Raw genomic sequence first — 6,995 nt, 5'->3', positions numbered from 1 at the left:
TATGTGTGTGATTTTGCTGTGAACATTCACGGAGGCAAGGGTTAGAGGAAACATTAATCCTCTCTACTCAGAAATTTCCACGAGTAAGCAGGTTTAACGTTCAATCTAACATTTCTTTTGCAAAACGTCGCGTGGGGTTGTTTACGTCTCTGAATACCATGTTCTTCTTCTCTACGACTTGTACGAGGTAAGCTGCCGCTCATGTATCGTTCGGATTGAGGATCACTATGCGTCCCGCTGCTTAGGCTGACCTCCCTTCATTCGTGCAAGGAGATTTGCTCCCATGCAGGGACATTTTGGTCGATTTTTAATTGTCAATAACTAAAAAATAAAGTCAAAAGCGCAATCTTTCTATTCTGGATTTTCGTCTTACTTTGGCGTCAAGAATCTCCCCTTAAATTATGTTGAAGTAGTAGGCGAACACTCTGTATAGGGAGTTCATGTACACTCGAGTCTATGCATAATGCATATCGAAAAAAAATATACCGTTAATATAACATTTATGCCAGCGATTTAAAACAATTTTACTGTTAATTGATAACAGGACATCATTAATTTAAAACAATTATATCAGTAATTATATGTTATTATTATATATTATTAATTTATAACAATTATTTCATTGATTCATAACAATTTGCTATTAACTTGAAACAATTATTATTATTAATTTATAAAATTATATCATTAATTAAAATCAATTCTACTATTAATTTCTCACAATTATGTTATCAATTAGTAACAATTAAATCAACGGTTTATTTTATTTTATCTAATATTAACTAAATCCTTAAAATCTTTCAAATGGTATTTTATTTCTATTTAATGTTATTTTTTAATTTTGAATACCGCACTTAATTTCGTCATTTAATTACTTCATATAAAATCGGTACCAATGCAAAGTGTAACTATCGAGTGGCTATGAATGGAATTTAATTCTTCACGGATTTGAAGTAGCAAATGCAATCAAATCAAAGGCAACGGGACTCGTTATCCGATCAGGCGGGTTATGTTTGGTAAGTCGCACGGTTTGGTTCCTTTGGTGATGAGTTTTGGTGACAAAGAGATTTAAAAGTTGTATTTTTGTCTTAGTGAATTTCAATTTATTGCCATAACTTATAGCATCTTCTGGTTCTGGAAACACGATTAATGAAATTATTTGAGTATGAAATAAAATGTAGTTAAATGTTTTTAACAATATTTTGCATACTGTACCCTATTCCCTTCAACAAATTAGATATTAAGTCATAACTAATGATAAGATATAATATTTCCTACAAAGGATACATATTTTACGAATAGATAATATTAACATGCACGCTATACATACTTCCAGAACAATCTTTACTACAATGATATTACAATCATATTAAATTGAGGTATACTACAAGGTTTCGGAATATCTTCAAATTAATGAATTTCAATGCTCACTACTTCTGTACTATCAATTGTACATCTGTTCCGGATAGCGTAAATAGCAATTACTCGCGAAACATATATAATGCAAGTATGTTTAAGAACCTTTTACGTAATCCGTTTAATTCCTTCTTCCTAATTATGCATTAAATTTATCAAAATCAAATATAACATAGAATAAATATTTTATCGATAGAACTAATTTGTGATGTGTAATGGAACTCGAGCGTAGTCACTTCCCCATGATGAATCGCAGTTATTGATATCCTTTTCCGAATATTAATATCTCGAAATACTATCATAAATATTAGAAAATGAATATGAAATCAATTTTAATGTTAGAAATATATTATTATTTATTATAAAAAAAATACACATATGTAGGGATGGTAGAGCGGATGACTATTACGGGAAATTGAACTATTATTTTATTGCTAGGTAAAAAGAGACGTTGGCTCGCACTCGATGTTCTTTTCACTTACATTCTCTGACTAAGACTCTTGTCTACACGCAGGCACTCGCTGCAAGCATACACGTACACATACACACATACAAGCACATCCTTTTTGGCCTAAGACTATGTGCCTCACAAGGACTGTACATGGCTATCAACCCGTCATCGCCTGCTGAACTTCTCGCATCTCACAATGTCTTTGTAATATCCCACGGTATCCCATGACGGGTTGTTAGTCTAATCTAGATCACCAAAGGACTCCAAAAATATTTTTGGATGGTGTGCATTAAACTGTATTAATGTAATTGTTAACTTGACATCATTTTCCAAAGATTAATTAATCGATATAAAAATAATGTACAGATTCATCTTTGAAAAACGATGCAAATTATCAAGTCTCGCCAGAAAGGAGTGACTGCAAAAGATCGGTGTATGAGTCGCTCAACATGACACATAAATCTCGACGTTCAAGCTGTAAACAATGATATTTCATAGCCTAGACTGCGAAACACCTATCTCCCACACTGCGCTTACATGAATATTTACAAACTTAAAATAAAGCATACGCCATGCGATATCTATTCCCTACACAACGCTCACATGAATCATTAGAAACTAAAATAAAGCATATCCAAAACAATCTATCTCCTACATGATTACATTGATCAATATAGACATCGTAGAATAACTCGCAACACTACTGGCAACATTCGATATCAAAGATAGATTTGTTTAACTTGGAACGAAGGAAAGAAAATGAAGCTATTAAATTCTGACGTTCCATTTTCGCGACACTGATATCTGTAAAAATATCTAAAGCTCTATCATCCCTACATAATACTACTATGGTAATATAGTATAGTATATATATCATATATATTATAATTTACATATATGATATAGAATACATGTATATAATATAAATATAAATATATGTATAGTATACATATATATATTATATGTATGCTATATAGATACTATAATATAACATATAGCAATATACTTGAGGTGATTATGAGTATCGTGAAGGATAATGAAAGTACACTGGAAGGTGTTCAACAATAACGACCAGTTTATTATTGCGCGACAAATAACGCTCACGGCAAATGTCGCTCGACGAGTAGTAAGATAATTGTCATCGATTTCGTTTTGCCTAGACACCAGAGTCGTTTCACGTTTCGTAACTCAGAACGGAATGACGCCATCCGAGAACAAACGAATTCTTTCTTTCGGTGCCTATCGATATCCCTACTAGGACGCGCTTATTAGATGTGCCACGGCAGTTGCTACGTGCGTGCTCTTCCGAGAATTTGGCAGAGGAAAACATAGGGATATCAATGGCACAACGGGCACGTCGATGTTGCGTTCTTGGTGGCCTAACACTTTGTATTGCGAAGCCAGCGGAAAGTTCCGTGGCGGGTGCCGTCACATACTTCTGATTTTAAGTTGTGTCGTTTGTTTTAAGCCTTAGGTTTAGTATAATTGTAAAGATAGATTTATTTGATGGATATATTTATCCGTAGAAGTAAGAATATTAGTGATTTTATTACTCTCCTCTTTATTCTTCTTGTCGTTTCGTTGGTCTTCTATTCTTTCCATTCTGCGTAATTTGTCTATTTGATTATTGGTAAATTGTGTTACTAGATCAATCTACCTATACTTGATAATATATAATTGATAATTAATTCATATACTTTGTTGTGATTGTAGGATACCCTGTTCTATATATTATTGATAATTTCATACAAGAGTTTGGTTTTCATGCAAACTAGTACTATTATATAGTGTTACTATACTAGCACTAATACTAGTACTGTTCTGGAGGATTATCTAGTGTTTGGATGCCGCCTGACGAAATTTCGAGACGACGTCCTCCAGCGACCGAGGATCCAAAGTTACGGACGTCGAACAACGTCTAACTGAACAGAATATTTTAGCATTAATTTTAGCTAAGCTGGATACTTAATGAAATTGTGTTTCTGATCAACTGACATTGTCTAAATTTCTTCGTTTCCTTACATATTCTTGAATAGATTTATGTTTTGCCAGCATTAGATTAAAGACTTGGTTTATAATTTCTAGTTATAATGTGTTTGTTTTAGGTACTCGCGAATTTTAATCGGTGAATTGTTAATTAGTTGAGATTAGATCGGTTTGCAAGTTTGGACAGATGGTTAGGTTAGTTAGTTTTCTTAAAATTGTTTTTGGAGGAAAGAATTCATGATTTTTAATTTTTTGTCCCTCTTTTGAAAATATAAAATCATATTAAATAAAACCAATGAATTGACTCATATAATTTTCAGATTACAAGATATACTCTCTACCATATAAATAAGTAAATTTGTGCATTTGTCATATGAAGAAATTGTACACAAAGGAAAACGTAATCAGCACACATTTATTATGAATAAATTAAAACTTTGATATTACTACAAATATTAGTCAGGGAATTATGCTTAATGTTATTTTGCACAAAATGTGATCATATATTATTTTCTCACTTCACACAGACAAAAAGACAATGAAGTTTGTTTGCTATGTAACATGAGATAATATACCCTTTTTATTCTTTCCCTCTCAATCACTTAAATTCGTTTTCCCTACTTTTTAATAGAAGGAAGATTTTCTGAAAGTTGTTTATTTCGTGTTCCATCTTGTTTACTTCGCATTGCATCTTATTTACTTCGCGTTTCATCTTATTTACTTCGTGTTAAATGCCACAAGAACCAATTTGATGTAATGTAGTGTACATAAGAAGCAGGCAGGGAGATTATTAAGACATTAATGTATTTAATACTTTGTATTATAAATCTTATTATAAATCTTAAAGAGACGAAGAATTGCAATACGCTTGATCGGCGTTTATGATTTTGATGTGAAAATCTGTTCTGATTGCGGAGGAACTCTTTTTAAGAACTCAGTTGAGCATGAAAGATACGATTATATTAATTTCATTTGTTTTATGCGCGGTGAAACTTTCCTTTCTATCACAATCTAAGCTATTGTACGTTTCTTCCATTCAACTCATTCATTAGTAATAATTAGACTATGGATACTTGAACAAATTCGTATTTCTATAAATACAATTAAGAAAATGAAATTTACAATTAAACTGAAAATTGTTTACCTAGTAAATATTGTAAAGACTATGCCAATAAACACAAAATCATTTAAATCATCCAAGAGATCTACCCTGAGTTGAACAGTAATGGCAAACAATTTTCCTCCTCTTGGTCTTCATTGCACTTGCCAAAGAGACATATTTCTTTCACCAAATGAAACAAACAAAAGAGTTAAACCAGAACCATTGCTAATAAAAAGAATAATCATACGAACAAGAGACGCGCAGAAATAATTAAAAATAAATGACATTTATGTCATATATGATCCTTTCGAATAAACGTTTATATTTCTATAGCATTCTAATTGCGTTTTCAATGCAAACACTTCACATATTAACCTTAAATCACTGATTGGATCCATTCGTCGACTTTGGTTCTGAATTATACTCCATATACATATTCTGCGGGACATTACGTCGAAACGTCATGATCGCCAGCATATCGATGCACTTCACGAAGTGTCTCGTTGCATCTGACATTATTAGTACTAGGGCAGAGTACTCTCTGTTCGATAAAACGCGTGTACGCGAGCTCATGAGATCGAATTAATCATAGTGGCTGGAGCCCACGATGGTCTTCTGTCTCATAATAATAGCTGGTTTCAACTAGCACAATGTATAGACGACAAAAAAAGAAAGAGACAGACAGACAAACGAATGAGAAGAGAAACTGAGTCATAAATAATAGTCACGATACAAACAGGGTGAGTATTTGAACGTCCAACACTTGTCGCTTAGAATTTCGGTTAAATCATTCCCAAAAATTGCCAGAGTTTTGTTTCAGATTATGATCGATCGGAAGTTTGTTAAAAAGAATAGCGTTCACCATGTACATGAAGCTTCGTGATTTTGATACAATGCATTTTATTGCGAGGTTTTTGAATAGCCCATTTTGTGTTTGATGCTGTACAATATCAACAAGTTTAAACTTCCAGTAAAAGTCACAAACCCTTAGATTTTCATATAAACCAACATTATTCTTCACCCTATTATTCGCTTATATACTTTTATCAAATTACTTATCTAACAAAAATTGCGATGAAAAACGTATACAGTCACGAACGTGTCGATTATCACATAGTCAACGATTTATTTAATCACGTTACAAAGCGTTAAAAGCTCCACAAGATTGGACATTTAAAAAGCGTTCGCTTCGAAAAGACCTGACCTACCTTACGAGATTTTTCGGAAGGTTTTCGAAGCGATTCTCCGTTGCAAAATGACGTTCTTTGAAATGCGACACCGTCGTCTCCTTCTTTATGGTGGGGAAGTACTTTCACGCTGAAATTACTTGAGCCACCCTCCGGCCTATTCGTTTAAACTACAAGCGCTTCAGAAAAGCCAACTACCATGTCTATGGCTCGCTTTTACGCTTACGGTACGCCCGAATTTGTTGCCGACAATTTGAAGGCTAATTTCTGGTCGGATCGTTTGCTACTATAGACACGAGACGCATGGCGGTGTAAGGCAATTTGCAGATTTTCAATGACTCCGAATTACTTGCCAGAAGATTAGAACAGTACCTCTAACTAGCTTATTTTGCGTTTCAAAAAGAAAAAAAAAGAAATCAAGAAGAGCAGAAAAACGGTGTGGTATGAAGTGTGAAACAATTTTAATTATCTAAGATTCCTCTTCTTTTTATACCAATAGTGATGGGGTAGTAAAATTAATTATCTTTTCTTTGATGTTTCGCTTTTTGTAGGTAGCAGGATATTTTATATTACACGGGCCTTTTATGAACCTTATAAAATAAAATTTAATCTACTACAATTATTATAAATGATGTCGAAGTATGTATAATGTAATATGTTTTTAAGTCAAGTATTTAATATTTAAATAATTTAATAAAGACTTGGATATGTATATCTTTAAAATTTTAATATATTGTATATATATATTTCAATGTTGAAAAATGAATATTTATAAATCACAGATTTCTGTATTTCTAAATACTAGATCAAAATTTAAATGAAAAGTATATTATTTTTTGCAAAAATAAATTCT

This window comes from Bombus pyrosoma, linkage group LG6 (assembly GCF_014825855.1).
Source record: "Bombus pyrosoma isolate SC7728 linkage group LG6, ASM1482585v1, whole genome shotgun sequence".
Classification (NCBI taxonomy): Eukaryota; Metazoa; Arthropoda; class Insecta; order Hymenoptera; family Apidae; genus Bombus; species Bombus pyrosoma.
Note: the sequence above shows the minus strand (reverse complement) of the source record.